Source organism: Copidosoma floridanum, unplaced genomic scaffold, assembly GCF_036245765.1.
Source record: "Copidosoma floridanum isolate Cflo_tuat_1 unplaced genomic scaffold, Cflo_Japanese_pri ptg000006l, whole genome shotgun sequence".
NCBI classification, from domain to species: domain Eukaryota; kingdom Metazoa; phylum Arthropoda; class Insecta; order Hymenoptera; family Encyrtidae; genus Copidosoma; species Copidosoma floridanum.
The window spans coordinates 8,849,376-8,867,949 of record NW_028321883.1 but is presented as its reverse complement, the minus strand read 5'-3'; the positions used below and the strand labels follow the sequence as shown (position 1 = coordinate 8,867,949).

Sequence of the window (18,574 nt, the reverse complement as noted above, 5' to 3'; positions counted from 1 at the left end):
ACACTAAAAGGTAAAATTTTAAAAAATCAACAATTACATGCCTTTTGCGATGCAAGTTAACAGGCTTACGCAGCATGTCTTTATATTAGTTTCAAGGTTGATGATGAGTCGTATCATACAGTTTTAATTATGGAAAAATCAAGAGTAGTTCAAGTAAAGCCTATGTCAATTTTTCGACTTAAATTACAGGCAGCTTTTACTATCGCGCGATTATTAAGCACAGTAGAAAAGAAATTAGATTTTAAATGTAAAAAGAGATTTATCTGGACAGATTCTCAGACTGTTTTGCATTGGGTAAAACGAGAATCGCGATTATATCAAACAGTTGTTGCGGATCGCTTAGGAGAGATAGAGGAACTAACTTCAATTAGGGAATGGCGATGGGTTCCAACGAATTTGAATCTAGAAGATTGCGTGACGCATAGCAGTTGCAATATAGAAAATATTAAACGTAAATGGTATAACGACCCTGTATTTTTAAAATCGGCGGAAATATATTGGCCACAGCAGAAAGTTTCATTTATGAAGGAAAAGAGTGGATTAGATGAAATTGAGGTACACAAAGTATTGACATCAAGCACAGTTGTAAAGAAAGAGGAATCACCAAAGTTAATTAGATTTTTTGAGTAGAGAAGATGTTTACTTTCAGCTGTACAGATAAAAAACTTTTTTATTCGTTGGTATTTAAAGACTAAAAATAACTTAAAATAAACGAGATTGAGGTCTGAAATAAAAGAATAAAATTTAAAGTTAAAAGAGAAGCAAATATACGAAATTGAGACAAGTGATTTAATACTGGTGGAAGCTGTATATTACGAATGATTCAAAAAGAAAGTTTTAAGTCTGAAATTAAGATGTGTCGAAAGAAAAAGGAAATCATCAAAAATAGTAAAATAGCTAATATAATGCCTCGGGTAGACGAGTCAAATTTGTTAAGGGCGTAAGGGCAAATATCAAGTTTGGAGGAAGCTATTTTCAGTCATAATCCAATTATTCTTAATGAAAGGCACACGGTAGTAAGGTTTTTGATTATGGAGTTTCATCGGCGATATTATCATGCAAGTAACGAGACAGTATTAAACGAAATTTGGTAGAAATTTTATACTATAGGGTTAAGAAGCGCCTTAAAAATTTTAATTAAAAACTGTGTTACTTGTAGAATGAGACGCGCTAAACTTCAAAATCCAATAATCGCTCCGCTTCCTAAAGGATGACTAGTTTTTAAGCAAAGACCATTTACACATTGTGGTGCAGATTATTTTGGGCCGATTTTTGTAAAAGCGCAACAGGCTGAAGCGTTGGGGTGTGTTATTTACATGCAGCTTAAATACTTGGGCGAATCACCTTGAACTTATGTAAAGTTTATCGGCTAGTTCGACGATAATGACTTTACAGCGATTATCTAGTAGACATGGCTCTCTCAAAGTAACGTACAGTGATAATGGTAACAATTTAAAGGGTGCATGTACCAAATTGAGAGAAGAATCGGCAAAATTAAATAAGCAAAAACTACATGAATATACATTACAAAATGGAGTGCGATGAATTTTTAGTCCATCTGATGCACTGCACATGAATGGAGTATGGGAAAGATTAGTAAGATTGGTAAAAATCGCTTTGCATAACACACTGAAAGAGGAGATAGTTTGCGATGAACTTTTTCCTTTGGTGTTGGTTGAAACCAAATATTCTATTAGTTCACGTCAGTAGTATAGCTAGGGGGATACGAGGCCAGGTGGCCCTATCCCCCTAGGATACGGAGCCACTGTAGTCTCGTATCCCCCTACGGATACGGAGCCACTCTGGCCTCGTAACCCCCTACGGAGCCAGTCAGGCATACGTACTAGCGCCTGATCTATTCGTAAATCCCTACGGAACCAGTCAGGCATACTTACTAGCGCCTGATCTACTCGTATCCCCCTACGGAGCCAGTCAGGCATACCTACTAGCGCCGAACCGTGCTCGACTTGATACGTATTCCTCCACAATGCATATATGGATGAGCTGCGTAATATGGCTCTATTTACGTATGACTCTGCTGGAGAAAATTTCGAGTCACAAACGCACATATCAAGTGTAATGTAATTTGATACTTTTGATCTCACTGGTGTGGACGTGATTCACTCACTTACTAGTTAATACACACTATCGTTGACGGAAGTTGTCCATAGCACGCATACGTTACTCGAAAGAGATGAAAGAGTAAATATGCTCGACTCGATACTGTGATCTCTGATTGTTTTACTATTTGTAACAAGTTGCTGTTGATATAATTGATAACTGTTTACCATCTATTCACAAAATAAATTTTCTGCGTATTTATTTAAAATTTAAATAAATATAAAAAAAAAATTTATGGTTTTTGTGACGGCCAATTGTTTTACAAAATAATATTACGTATTTTTGATTATTTTGTATGCTTTTTTTTTGAGACATGAGAGAATATTTTCAGAATAATAATTCTTTTTGACTTTTGGCTGAGATGCCTCAACGTGCTACTCTAAAATAGATTTCCAGCTATCTTCATCGTCTTTGGTATGACAACTCTTGCTACTTTCCTCCAACTTATTCAATTTATTAAAGTACAGACCCATTTTGATATTGACTGCTCAATAGATACACTTCAAATGCGGCTTTATGTAATTTTTATTTATTTACAAGAAAGCAAATTTCTATTTAGGTTATATTATTTCACCTCTTTGTCAGAGTCAGTGACATCTTTTCACTCCATGTAGAAGTAGAATTTTTTCATTCGATTTACATTGTGGACAGCACACATGGATCTATATGCACCATTATGGTAAGAGCATGTAGTAGCCAATGTTGGAAGCTCAAATAGTGGGTAATTAGTCATATTAATAACTTGCAAACTAAACCTTTCAAGCCACTTTTTCTTCAGTTCTCCAAGTACAAAAATCTTTTTTGCATCTTTGAGATTTTCACGAAGCACATTACCAATTTCCATGTAGTCAATATCACTTGATTTCCCATCTAATCCATGATAGGTCGGCTCAAGCCACAAATTCTCACGTTTGTATTTATCATTTAGTCTGCGCCAAGGAAATGGTGGCTTGAAGAGAAATACTTGGCTCATCATCCCCATGGAGTGAAAGAATCGCCAACTCTTTAAGCACCTAATCATTGCCAGATTTCTTAAGGCCCTGCATATCTACCACGTACTTCATCATGTTAAAGACTGCGAATATTTTTCAATTTCATCGATGTGATTAAACAAGTTTTCTTACGTCACCACTGATAGGATTGTACTCTACGATACGATCATGTAAAATAATAAAGTAAGCAGATAAATGTTCCGGGAAATTCTCTCGAGCTTCAAACTCCAAGCGTACGTCCACTGGTGCGCTTTTCAAAGCTTCATTTTGCTTGGAACCGTCAATTACAATGAGAGGCATGCGTGTGATGAAATCTGTTTTATTTAACATAGCTTCTGGTTCTTTCCCGTAATAGGCTGCTTGAAAATTCTTCTTTATATCGTATAATATTGATAACTGATTTTTATTTATATCAAGATTCAGATTTCCATAAGGATAATAGTGTTAGTTTAAGAAAAGTTTCACATTGCTGATACTGCAATGATCAAAGAGATTGGCATTAGAAGCAGGCTCATTTTTTCGTTTTTTTTTAAAACCCAAAATGACAAAACAAGGCTTTTCTAAATGATTGGACGTTTTGACAGTCCAAACATGTCTAGAAGTTTTTGGTAATGGAGGGTACTCATACAACTTCCAATTGCGGAAACTCATAGAAATAGGCTTGTCTTTCGCAATAATATCAAGCAAACAAATTTTTCGTCTATCTGATGCAGTTATGTAAGGCACAAGCCACTCAATCTGAGTCAATAAGAGCTTGTACTTTTCGAAATTTTGATTGTTAGCTACGTGTGTAATGGCGCTAACATCATCTCTTGATCTTGTAAGAATTACTTCATGTTTTGCATTAACCACAACTTTGCGATAGTCCTCAAGTTATTTGCCACTAGGAGCTCTTACTTTCAGGCCTAAGTTTTTTAAGAACTGCACGTTTTGATGTGTTAACGCTTTGGGCATTTGTCGATAACTGACCCGTCTCATCCATTTTGGTTGAGTTTTATAGCTTCGTCTAATTTTGGTGGTTCGTGAATGACGAATTGTTCTTACCCTCGTTAATTTATTTTTATAACCTCGTCCAACTTTACTTTTGTTGTTGTTGTTTTACACTATGCCCATTTTTAGTTAAGTTGTTTCAAGTGTAGTCATATATTTATAACTTTACCACGAAAGTTAATCAAGTTACCATCCTGATCAATAATGCGCACTTAAAGATGATCTATTATTTTCACAGCAACGGGTAAATAAACTATTTGCGATGAAATTTCGACAATCTTGTATCTTGGTGGTACGGCTGGAAAAAATTCGTCTATGGTATGAACTTTTTCTCCGTTTATATAGGCTCTGGTAGTAATATTGCACTCAACTCTCAACGTATTGACCTTGAGAATAGCAAAAGGTAAATCCAAGTTATGAGTAGTGGTATCTCTAAGAACTCTTTTAGTGAAGCCTGAAAGACGGCCTATAAAATCTTTTGGTCTGAAATCAGTAGTATGACTACACTTTATTACGCTGCAAAAAGTATTATTGTTTGGTTTGATGCTAATAGCTATATTGTCTGGTTGTAATACATCGATTAGAAATGACTCAATATCTTGAATTTCGTAGCTGCCAGTTGGAAAAACAACCACTTGATCGCCTACGTAAAATTTATTATTACCTTCATTAATATTTGGTATTGAATTGAAAGTTAGAAGTTCTACTACACCAAGAACGTAGTTATGTGCTGATGGCAACTCGATAGGTGAAAAACATTGCGCTTCGAGGATGGATGATATCCCTTACAAACTTAATGTCAATGATTCTCCCATGGCGGTTTTTCAATGACTAATGGTACTTGAGTATTTAGATACTTTCATATAGGCTGACGATAGAGCTCTTTACAAAGAAAGCTTAAGCAAAGATGGCCGCAATTGTATGTACCAAAATCTTGGTACCTCACCAAAACTGTCGAAATACGTCACGTTATTGCCTCGTTTTCTATAGGCAACCCAGTGAGTACCAGGACCATCTTTATCATCGAGATTGACTATTGCTAATTTATTAAAACGTGGGCCATCGGCTGCCAAAGTATTTCTCATAAAAACTCCACCAAAATGTGGGATTTTCAAAATTTTTGCATACTTGATAAGATCATACTTTGTGAGATCTCGGTAAGGCAGTTTTACATAGGAAATTTTTTATTTTTTTTATCTTTCAAGCCTTTTCCAGATTTTAAATGTTGTCCTAAGCCATTCTTATATGGTTTTAAAAAGAGCCCCTTTTCAAGTAAGAGAGCTTCCATTTTTTGATTATGCCTTTCACTTTTATCTAGCTGTTTTCGAGCGACTTAAGCATCATTCATAGCCTTAATAACTCCAATTTAGTAAGTAATAGGACCTATAGCACTTAAGCCAGCAAACGCGAGTCAGATGTGTTAAAAAGCCACTAGTTTTTTTGTGGTATAGGCAATACTCGAGGCATTGCAATACTTTTTTTGCAACCAACTTTTTTCACAGCCTCCCACGCTCCCTTTAACGCCGAACTAATAACTTTCCGAGCACAACTACTTGGAACCATAGACTTCGAGGCACTTTGAATTAAGCTTTTCAAAGTGATGTTTTTCTTTTTCTACATTGAATTCTTACTCACTTTACTAGAACTCTTATTACGAAACGATCGCATGCCAAGTTTGGATTTTAATTTTATGGCGTTGGTGATGGTAAAAGCAGCAGCTTTTTCCCCTTAACTAGCGTCTTTGGCTTTAAATCTTTGCCACGCCTGTTCAGCGAGAATCTTGTCAGCAGTGCTTCTTGTCGCAATTTTTTTTCGATTCTGAGAATATGCTATATCGTGTTGTTTACAAGCTTTATCCAACGGGTTCATACCCAGATCCCTACGAGCTAATCTCTTGGCTAATTTAGTTCCTGGTCCGCAATACTGATATCCTGGTATGTGCAGTTTTACAGGCAGTTTGTTGATAAGTGTGTTTATAACTCTACAGCCTTTGCGATTCTGAATGATCATCACTTTTCAAGTGCCTTATCACGAATGAGGTTGAAAATATAAGTAGAGCACTATTTATAGTTTCATATTTCAACTGAGTCAGTATTCAGTCAACGTGAGCCCTGGAGAAAATAATATCAAACTTTCTTCTATTAATTTTAACTAACTGATCAGCAAGATTTGAAAATACGATGACGCATGAGCTTGAAAGTATAAAGGCATATTATTCATAGTATTTTATTTCAGTTTTAGTTGAGTCAGCATACAACAAACATGAGCTTCGTGGAATAGAATATAAAACTTCCTGTAGTAAATTTCGACAAAATCGTTAAGCAAGTTAAGAAAATAAAATGCCATGGTCTTCTGATACCCGGTACTGCAAGAGCTGTTCTTTGTGGCCCATCAAACTGTGGTGAAACAAACAGTTTATTTGCTTTAATTACTCATCCCAACGGATTGAGACTTGAGAATGTTTATCCATACTCAAAATCGCTGAATCAGCCAAAGCCTTTTTCTGCATGGAACGTCTCAAAAGTATTGATTGCTTCTATCTTTGTCAATCATATGCTCAAGTTCCAAAGCATTTGTTCACAGATAATTTAAATCTCTTAGTGATATTTCGACAAGATGATATGAATTTAAAGCACATATATAATGATCATGTTAATACCGACATGATTTATAATGAATTCAAAAAATTATGTGTAAGCTGTTGGGAAGTTGGAAAACATGGGTTTATTATAATAGACAAGGAAAAAGATGTGGATGATGGTAGATACAGAAGAAGTTTTGACAGTTTTGCTATAAATATTAGTCTATTGTTAACCATCAAGCGGACAACATGGATGATTTTCATAAGGAAAAACACATTCTTCGTCAAGTTAAAAAAGCAAAAGAAGCTGTTAGACGTAAGCATCGATTATTAAAGTCAGGCAGAGAAAACTTTGAAAAACAGATAGGGGAGACTTTCAAGCCTATTACTGATCCGCTTAATAAAATCATCTATGACAAAAAGAAGGAAAAAAACCTTTTACTAAGCTTTGAATCTCCACCTGAAGAGCCTTTCAAGCCTTTTAAGCCAAAAATTAAAAATATTGAAACATCAACGTTCCAGTCAGCAAATAGTAACAGTAATGATAAAGATGATACTTCTTCGTTGGATGATACTATCAAAAACTATGACACCGTTGTTGAAAAAAGTGATTTTGATTCAGCGCATGATATCGATAAGAATTTATCCACGAACCCATACTTACAAATTCTTGATAGAAATCAGCCGGAATTTGATCGAATTTATGGGATAAGAAAAGAAAGAGACAGACGATGTATACTTGGTGATTCACCCATATATTTCAATAAAAGTCAAATTCACATAAAAGATGTAAGATACCCAATGACTGATGGATTAATGGAGTTACTCATAAAAAAACATCATGATAAAAAGCACAGGGCACCAGATAATTTAACTCAATACAAACAAATCTTGGAAACTTCGAGTGCGCATAAAAGAAAATTTGACAAAAATGAGACGATTTGCCCATACAACAGTAACAAATTTAATAATGTTATTGCCCCTTTATTTAACCTCACACAAGTTAGGAAGAAAGGTGGATCCATACCTTCGTTCAAAATTGCTAAGCTCAACACGCAAATGGACTACGTTTATTGGGACGACCCTAACGAACTGGTCAATTGACTTAGATTACTAGTGACAGAAAAGTCAGCTGGTAATCTTAGTCATATAAATGAAATAAATTTAATCGTTGAGGAGCTTCATAAAGCTAATATTATATATTGAGCTTGGTAATCAACTTGACTTCAGTATCAAAATGAACATCGACGTATTCGGACGTGGATTAGCTAAGTCGAAAAGGAGTAGTCGATGTCCTCGAGGATTGGGGTATAAGCTCACCACAGATGGTCAATTTAATTTGGAAAATTAAAGATTGTGCATTGTTGCATCAGCTGTTCAACCTTACGATGCTTTAAATCTCACTACTTTACAGAAGGAAAAAAGTTTCATTTTAGATGAACAAGAGAAAATAAGTCTACTGTTGAGTAATTTGAGTGATGTATTCTCAAAAACAGTACTAAATTTGCAGCGTGAAATACACACAGTTAAGAATATTGTAGCGCAAACATCTAATACAGCTCGAGAAGACATTTAGGAAGGATGGAAGAAGTAGTGAAAGAACTTTATAAACCTGCCAGATGCAACTATCTCCGTTGAGAGTTTGGTGTCCGTGGCTTGGATGAAACATGGCAAGCTGATCTTGTAGAGATGATACCTTATGCTCGAGAAAATAAGGGTTATAAATATATGCTAACAGTCATTTGTGTATTTTCAAAGTTTGCATGGGCGGTGCATGTAAAAAATAAATATGGTCAAGATGTGACTGCAGCTATGAAGTTGATATTAACAGAGGGGAGAGTTCCAACTAATTTACAAACAGATCGTGGTAAAGAGTTTTACAATGCAAATTTCTAAAGTCTCATGCGAAAGTACAAAGTAGCTAAGAAAGGACAAGGTAGCTATAAGTGGATTGCTATTTTCCCTAAGTTGTTGGCAGACTACAATGATAGGAAGCACCGAACGATAGCTATGAAGCCTAAGGATGTATCAGCTGCGAATTCAAATAATGTTGTATAAATTTTTATATCTAAAAAAACATTACAAAGGAAAAAACTTAAATTTAAGTTGGATGATAAATTACGAGTGAGCAATATCGAGCAAATGTTTGAAAAAGGATGTACACCAAATTGGTCTACTGAAATTTTCACAATAGCACGAGTAGTTCCTACTAGCCCACCAACTTACCATTTAAAAGATTATCAAGAGCAACCAATATCTGGAGGTTTCTATGAACAGGAACTTCAGAAAACCAAATACCCAGTTACTTATCTTGTCAAAAAAATTACAAGTCATCAAAAAAATTGCGTTCTTGTTAAATGGTTGGGTTTTGACAATATTCATAATAGTTGGATTGATAAAAAAGATCTATCATGTGTTTTTCCAAAACTTGATGTTAATATAAGGAAATTTGCAGAGAATTAAAATTATTAGTGTTAATTGTATCAAAAGTAAATAAATAAAATACACAAATTTATGCTTATGAGGCCAACAATTTTATTATTGCCTCGTTTAATGTTAAATGGATTCTTCAAGATTATCACTCATGACTTTATACATATTGGTGTTAGTTACTTCATATAAAAGACTATCAGTATCAGTATAGAGTAGTTTAGATTGATCCCCTACATAATTTTTCATAAAGTCATAGTGAAATCTATAAACACGTATTTTTGATAAGTCTAAGACACATAATCCAACGTATATAGGTTTTTAATGCAGATTTCAGCACGTAACAACTGTTTTGCAACAAGCTGGTTGTTAAAGATATCACAACTATGAAAGTTCGGTCTAGCAATAAGTGCTTCTGCACCATATTGTCCTTCCCACTTATTAACGAGTTTTACATCAACATGTTTTCGCTCATTTTCCATGGTCTTTCCATAAACTGCTTTGTTAAACAGTTTGAACAACATCTTCTTGAATTCATTTTTTGCATTTTGACGTTTTGAACTATTCAAGTCTATATACTCCTTTAACCATGTACTTTGTTTAAATTACAATACTCGATAAATTTTTTTCAAGTAGAGACCATGCTTTAATGCTTGTTTAAGTGCTCAATAATGTATGACGTAGCGATTTTGTCGTATAAAGTAGTCATTAATTTTTTTTGTTTGGATCCCACAGATGTTTTATGTTCAGCGCAAAATGGTAAGTCCTTATGTGCATTGTGTAGCGCTTCTGAATACTCAATATCTACTTTAAAAATGTAACCAATTTCAGCATCATCTTTCACGTTCACGACATCCACCGGATTAATATTTTGTGTCTATCTAAAACTACTATAAGGTAATGGTTGAGTCATAGCCCACCCATATAAATTATTGATGTCATAATACATAAGATATTTCTCATCTTCGTTAGGTTGATAACCTTCATTAATATACTGGTTATTAGCTTTGGCATAACGATGTCTACATTGACTAATGCCTCCTCGTATACCTCGTTTAATAAACATAAGCATATTAATATCTATCAATAATTCCAATTAAATCTGAAAAATGTCTTAATTTATAAGATTTATCGATAGCAAATTTTTGCATTTAACAGCACAATCACTACCTTTGTATATTTTAACATTGCATTCCAGATTAACCCAGGTGAAGTATGATAATGAGCTGGGTCCAATTCATTTGCTTCAAGACGATTGTTTCGAAAATTTTCAAACACTTCTGCAAGTAGCAAAACATCTGTCTTCAAATATAAATCGGAATATTGTCCGATGGTCTTGATATTAAATGTGTTCCATACATTTATGTCATGTTCATATTCTTGATCAGAAGTATGAGCTTCGTATAAACTGCTATAAAAATCATTTTTTGAGAGAAGACTGTTTGTTGGAGCTTTTTAAATGAAGAAACATAGTCATACGGAAATACACCTTTTATCTTTAATAATCCGATTCGCTCAATACTATATTTATCATCGTTCATGAATATTCTTTCTAACATTTCAAAATTATCCAGATATGATGATAATTTATCTAAGGAAGAACCCATGAATTTATAGGAGTCGATAAAATGAAGATTCATGTTGGTCCCTTCAACAGACTTAGTGAAAGATATGTATTTTTCTTTTGTTCGTGGGAGAAGTTGCACCTGGCCTGGAAAGCTCATTAAAAGTTCTTTTATAAACAAATGTGGATCATAACCACTTAAGTTATGAAAGATTATAGGTATTATTCTTGAGCCTTTGTAATTAAGGTTGCACTTGTGTGCAGTACCTCGATACCTGAAATATTTTTATACATAATAAATTGTCTACATAATACAAATAGTACCATAAAGTAATATTTCATTGTTTGATATTTATTTTCTAGTAAAGTGACAATGATCTCGAACCTTCTCTGCTTTTGATCTGAAAGACTCATTACAAATATGACACAGCAGGGCATTACCAAATTCATCGTGTTCTTGAGTTGTCAAATTTATCATTTTGCATGGATTATTGTATAAGTACTGAAATTGAAATGCTAAAGCATGTAAACTCTTTACAAACCATATAGCAGGTGCCTCATCTTCTTCACAATTCTGTCTGTAACTCTTGTACTGTGATTTACGATTATCATAACTACACTTAATAAAAAATCCAATGCTAAATGCCTTGTGCTCTTGAAAAACATGATCACGCTTAACAGGTTGTAACAAACATTCAATGTCTGCGTATACTACATATGGTACACGATTTTTATAAGTAAAGTTCTTAAATTGAAGTATGTTTACATAATTATTGTTTTTAAGAAGTGTATTTTTACATTTATTTATACTCTTACAATCAGTTTCATGTGCTAGTAATTTTTGCGCTGTCCAAAAATGATGAAGACAACGATCACATATAAATGATGCACATTTTTTAGAGAATGTTCTGTGTACAAAGCGAGAAAGATTTTTGTCCATTTTGATCATCTATTTCTTTTTTAATCAAAAAATATGAATTTATTGAAACATTATTCTGTCTTTTAAATTTTTTAATTGCCTTTGGATGTACTGGAAATTCAATATCACTAAAATTCAACTCATTTTCATACTGAGTGTAGTTGGAGATACGATATGCATGATTCTGCACTGGATGCAACGCTGATAGAATAGCCCATTTAAATCATTGATTATCATTATTCATCACATTTATGCAAGCCTGTTTTTTTTTTAAATATAATTTGGTAATTCAATATAAGAACTTCCTCTCATAAGATTAAGTTTATTAATGTTTACGACTAAATTTAGTGTAGAACGTAATGACCAACCAGATTCTTTGTCTTGAAAATCTTCCATATCTTTTTCAGTTGGTTATTGTACATACATTATAAACCATTCATACAAATCAGTTGTTTGAAAAACAGCTTGTGACTTTGTATTAAAACATTTAATACCAACAATTTCATTTTCATCTTTCACTTTCACATACTCAGCAGCGAGCACTGTATTCACTTTTAACGCTTGATGTTCGTCCAGAGTTTGTTTTATTCGCTTAATAAATTGCTGTCGAGCGTCTTCCATAAATGTGAGGGGATCTAAATGTTTGCAATTCACGATTAAAGCAGTATTTATTTGATTTTTGAAAGCACTATTAATAACCTCCCAACCCACTGATGCATCTTTACAGGATGTTGTGGCTACAGTATCTGGCGTCGCTGTTGAGATTCCCACTCCTTGTGTTGCTTCATGGTAATAACTTTTTACTAGCTGAGAGTGTTCAAAAAAATCAGGTTCATTCTCAAATAATTTGACTGCTTGTATTATTTTTAATCGATCGTAAAGTCGTTGCATCAGAGTTTTAATCAGAACCACAGCAGCTTGAAATTTCTGTTTATCTGATATTGTTAAATCTTGACGCTTGCAAAAAATATCAGCATTTTGAAGAACTGTGTAGCAATAACTTAACCTTTTATTTGTGTATATACCACTCTCACTTTTTATAATTTCTTTATGTGATTTATGTATGCTTATTGTCTCATCTTCAAAATACTGAGCAGTAAACATGATTCACTTTTTTAGTAGACAAGTCTAATTCTCTTTGATAATTTTCAAGAAACTGAACGGTTCATGCTACGATGCGGGTTTTATATTTACGCAGATCAGACTAATGAGTTGGCAAACTCAGCAGAGGGCGTAAAAGAGAGAGTCCAGTCAATGGGAGATATCATAGTACATCTACATAAATGCAAAATATATATGCCATTTACTGCTTATGTCTACTATCCTATACTAGATATGGTAAATTCTCATTCGCTGAAGGCTCTTCTCCTTTGTGCCCTCTAAGCTGAGCTTGCCAGCTCCACAAGACATGAAAAGTGTTAGTCATAACATCAACAATATTAATAGTGGGAGCGTGTATAGTAATAGTTTTTAAATGTACCCTTCTCCACTGTTCCTATAGCACTGTATTCTATGTCGCAATTGTTTATATATTCTCGCAAATAAATGATTTTAGTCAGTAACGTGATGGCTGCCATCTATGACATGTTACCTCATGTGAACTCCTTGAATCTGTATATGTTGCCAAAGAAAGTTCTTTTTAAATTGTTGGGCGCTCAAATAGATACTATATATGAAGCTCTAAGTGAAAACTTAAAAAACAACTTTGATATTAAAGAACACTTACATTGTTATGATCATTATAATGCAGAAAGAGATAAAATTGATGGTCCTGCACCAATAAAAAAAGATTATTTAATGTGTAATCTGAAAACGACTGCAGATACTAGTTACAAAAGAAAATTTATATTCGATGTTCAAGGTTACCAAATTAACAAAAATAACTTCATTTTCAAAGAGAAAGCCATATTGAACATGAAGACCGACGCAAAACCATTAGTATTTCTTTTTAAACCTCCTTATCATCGATATTTTTATCTAAGACAAATATGTACCAAGTATCATGGTTGGAAACTAACTTTTATGCAATATTTTGGAGATTGGAAAAAATATCTTATGATAAAGTGCAGCATACAATACAATCAGTCATCAACATGAGTGATGAGGTATATGTTAAGGGATTAGAAAAAAATAAGTGGTTGGCTAGAATTTTGCCTGAATGGTAAGTTTTTAAGTTTTAGACTGGCAAACAAATCATTAAACTAATGAAATTGATTTTTAGCTTAATTCATAATCTCGAAGATTTTGGGTGCCCAGCACTAAACACTTTGTATGATGGATCAATATTTTGTGCTAATCATAAAGCATGCAACTATATGCTGGCTCAGTGCACCTTACGTAATACTTATGTACTTAAAAAATGGATACAAAATGTAAAACGAGGTGATAAATAAGTCAAGATTGAAATTTCAGATAAATGTTATGGATAATGGATGAATGTTATTCATTCTAATAAATTGTTTACTATTTGAATTGTAATGCTTTTTTAGTTTGACCATTTTACGAATAACACATATTTTGTTTTTAATTTTGGCTTACAAAATTTCAATCGTATGGTTAATCTTGAAAATATAAGTAAATCATTTTGACTACAAAAATAATAAAGATATTTATTGAGCATTTCTATCCTAATAAAGTATTTATACCAACTGAGGATCCCAATGGTCTTAAATTTTATTTATTTTAAATAATAACAAAGTATGCATGAGTAATTAGTAAAAGTAAATATCTATTAGACAAAATACTTTTTAAATATTTCTTTATTTATAAAATTACGATCAAACATACACAATATGTATTTTTATATATTTAGAATAATTTTCACAAAAAAAATAACTAGAACAGGTTTCAAACATAACTAAAAGAATTTATTAAAGTATTTTAATAATTAATTTGATAACCATATATAATAATAATGATGATGATGATTAGTATTATTGCGATCTACTTATTCGAATATTTGAATGCTGAGACTGCATAACCACCTGTTGTGTGTGTGCAGGAGAGGTATGTATGTGTGCATGTGTGATGTGTGGCGCTGCGTGCGAGTAAAGTCGAGATGTGCGAGCGCGCGTAGACAAATAGAAACGGGCCGCCGTACCGAGCAGTCTCTAACCTCCGCATACTTGCCTATTATATACAGTGATGAAAGAATATATGTATTGTTAAGTTATACAGTGTTTATTCTTTCTATGCGCCTGATATCCTTTTCTCTCTCCACGGACACAACACCACCCATTTAAACCATTATAATAACACCACTTTCGTCCTTTCTTTCTATTTTGATTATAATATTTGAGCTGACACAACGAACATTTATCCTTGCGCGAGATTTTTTCTCTTTTTACAAGTCCAATCATCATTGGTTTCATTATCGTTTGTAATGAAAATAACTGTGTACTTTCTTCGTCTTTCGAAAAACTAAAACCATTAAATGTTTTGTCAGTCAGAGTCAGCGACAATTTTTTGTTTTAATACTGATACACTGTCACTACCACTATTATGATAATCTTCGTTGTCACTAATATCAATTGTGATATTGACTGGTCCACTGTACCAGTCTGATAAATCACCTACTGAAACTTGAGACTCACAATCAGCACCACCATCACTATCATCAACACTATCGTTAACCACATTTTTTTTTTAAAGGAAGCTCATGATTAAATCCTAAATACCTATATTATAATGGTAGTGAGATAACTGACAAACCGCCAAGTGAAGTAATAGAGTCACTTTTTTTCACATCGTTATTATCACTGTCACGATTATGATAATTGTTTTCATTTGTTTTATTTTTTATTTTATTTATGTCATTGTCACCATTACTACCACTAACACTACTATCGATTACAATCTTTTTTTTAAAGGAAAGTTCATGATCCAATCTAAAGTATCTATATTTCAATGGTAAAGAGATTTTTGGTAAGCCACTCACTGAAATACTGGGTTCACGATGGTTTTCTATTTTTAAATTTTCATCTTTATCAACACTATCATAATCATCATCGTTTACATTTTCTTCGGTTTTAATGTTATTCGTATTACTATCACCTATTGGCACTATTGTCACTCACAACTTTTTTTTTTCTCAAAAAAAAACTCATCATCTACTTCATAGTCCTTATATTTAAGTGGTAATAAAATTTTTGGTTTTTCATCTACTGATAACACTCGCGGTTTGCCCGGCGCATAACGCACATTGGTATCTGAAACGAATACTTTTCGTTTTGCCACTGGTACTAAGCAAGGTATTTTAAGCATGTTTTAATTTAAAGTTTAAAACGAGAACGAAAATTTTTTCGATGGTTCACACGCGTTATTTTTGAGGTTTACAACATCTGAAGGTAGCAAATCATCTGCTTTCGTTCTAGTTTAGTTAGTTCTTAATTATTTTACTTACCTTCCAATTTTTTTATTTTATTATAACATTAAAAAAAAAAAAAAAAAAAAAAACCATTATTAAGAGTAAATTGATCAAGGGGATGATGAAAATTTTCGAGTTTTTTTGGCCAAGATACAATCACGCTTACTACAAAACCATCCAAGGTTTTTTTTCACTGCTTATGTTTTAAAAATAAGAGAGGTAGTGCTTATAAAACTTCATAGTTACGATCAGTAGCTTAAACCAAAACATGTTTAATAATTTTGACAGAGATTTTTCAGTAAAAAATTAAATTTTGTTAACAACATGCTACAATAGTTTATTAGAAAAGTTTAAATTTAATTACCTTTCTGCACAACTGGGTAGGGCACATTAATTTTTTCCACGTGATGTACTGGTACGAGGATTGGGACCTTCTCAACATGATGTACTGGCACATGAACTTTTTTAACATGATGATGATGCACAGTATGCACACGGTACGGAACATGTATAACGTGATGTTCACTGAAGAATAAAGAAAAATTTAAATTTAAAAACTCTAAAGAGTCTGTAAGAAAGTGCTAAACAATTTCATTTTTTTTAAATTATTAGTGATAGTCTGATATATATGAGAAATAAAAAAAAATTTAAAGTTCATTCTCTTCATCATTTAATTAACTACAAGAGTAAACATATAACTTATTCGTCTAAATAAGCAGTTATTTGCGAATCTTCTTACTATAAATTATACTTACAACATGCTTTAATAGTTTTTTTTCCACGAATAAATGCTCGTTTCAATGATCAAGTCCTTTGTTTACTTCTACGATTGACTCGATAAATAAAAGTCTGCAATGACAACTCTATATTCACTGAACTGACATTGCAGAGAAAAGAATTTTCGTCATACATATACTATTTTTTTTTGACTAAAATAACGAATATTTTGAATTTTTTTTTTATTTTTATTTCTTGATAAATTTAAGTTTTAGTAGAAAATCTTATCATACATAATGTATAGATTTATGACACAATTTGACGAACACTAAGGTTTAATTGGTAAACACACTAATGGTGAATGAAATTGTGAAGTGCCTGGCATATTTTAACAAGAAACAAACTCGACTCTAGAATTTCTTAAACTGAGGGTAGAAACAAACTGTTATTTTTTTGTTTATAGTATATTTTAACCTTTGTACTCATATTTCTATGTCTTTACATGTCTATTTTCTTGATTCTTATACTTGTGTATATATTTCGTCGGGTCAGCGCAAGAAAGAGTCTTTTCCAAGGCAATGGCAAGAGAGAGCCTTTTCAAACTTATTGGCAAGAAAGAGCTTTTTCAAATTTTTGAGCAAGCGAGAGCCTTTTCAAACTTAATGGCAAGAAAGAGCCTTTTCAAAAAAAAGTTTTTTTAACTTGATCTTGAGTTGGTAATATTTGTAGATATACAAACCGCTTTTAACGCATTATGTATATTATTGACTTGATGTTCTTCTCGATTGATGAAATTATTATTAATTACTAAAGCGTCTCGGACCAATAAATCTAAGACTCAACGTGCGTCTTAGTTATTAGGTAAATTAAATTATATAGGTAATTATTTAAAAAACACCTTGAACTCACGAAGCTATGCACTTCTTGGTAAATCGAAAGAAAATATATAGAGGTAATCGTTATCAAAAGTACGTACAAAATCTATTGACTAGCATGTCGATTTGTTTAAGCACGAATAGCTACAGTATAATAACAAAGAAATGAAGAGATAAGATTAGAAGTATAAAATCTGAAGTCTAAGTAAGTATCTATACACAACAAATATGAAAGTGAAAGTTACGTTTATTATAAATCTAGGAAATCGAACTATTAAATTAAGCAAGTTACAACGAAGCAAGTCAAATTAAACCACTAGGACTTTGACCGACTATAAGTAATTCGTTATGCCATCAATAGCTTCGGATTTGTTTGAACGTGTCAAGTGTAATATATTGGTGTCCATATTTCTAGTGATAAAATACGATGGAGTGTTAGTGATCTATTTAATATCATAATTTTTACCGCATTTACCGCATTTGCCATTAAAGGAATGCTTAAAATTATATTTATTATATTTTAGGAACAATGATAGTAATTATTTTAATTCAGAGCCAATTATGCTTTTTTTATGATTAATTCTTTAATAATTTTCATACAATTTAATTTACCTAATATTTAAGAAGCATGTTGAGTCTTAGATTTATGGGTCCGAGGCGCTTTATTAATTAATAATAAGTTCATCGATCGAGAAGCACATCAAGTCAATAATATTGGCTATGTATTTTTTACTACTTATTATAGAGTGTGTTTTCAGTGCGGCTCTTCATTGCTGTTGCTGCTGCTGTCGTTGGCCTCGATCGCTGCTCTACTCGAGCATGTCTTGGCCTGATACGTCAAATACGAGCTTTATCCTCTGGTACGCGTGCTTGTATTTATTTTTTTAGTGAAAAGTTTAGATAAAAGTAATGAATAAGTCTATTTTATGATGTTTATAGAGTGTATTCTCGCTACTGCTCTTGATTGCTGCTGTTCAAAGACGTCATCTGCCTGATGCGTCAAGTGTGAGCAGCATCCT

General features: G+C 32.8%; 1 long non-coding RNA gene across 1 annotated transcript in view; it reads right to left on the bottom strand.

Annotated features, from left to right (window-relative positions):
• The window catches only part of LOC149375514 (uncharacterized), a 105,429-nt gene extending 88,697 nt beyond the window's left edge, over positions 1-16,732 (bottom strand). The window contains exons 1-2 of the long non-coding RNA XR_016293724.1: positions 16,719-16,732; positions 16,328-16,488 (exon numbers count right to left, since the gene is read on the bottom strand). This is a non-coding gene — a long non-coding RNA (uncharacterized LOC149375514). The remainder of the gene's footprint in view (positions 1-16,327; positions 16,489-16,718) is intronic.
• Between the last annotated feature and the right edge of the window lie 1,842 nt (positions 16,733-18,574).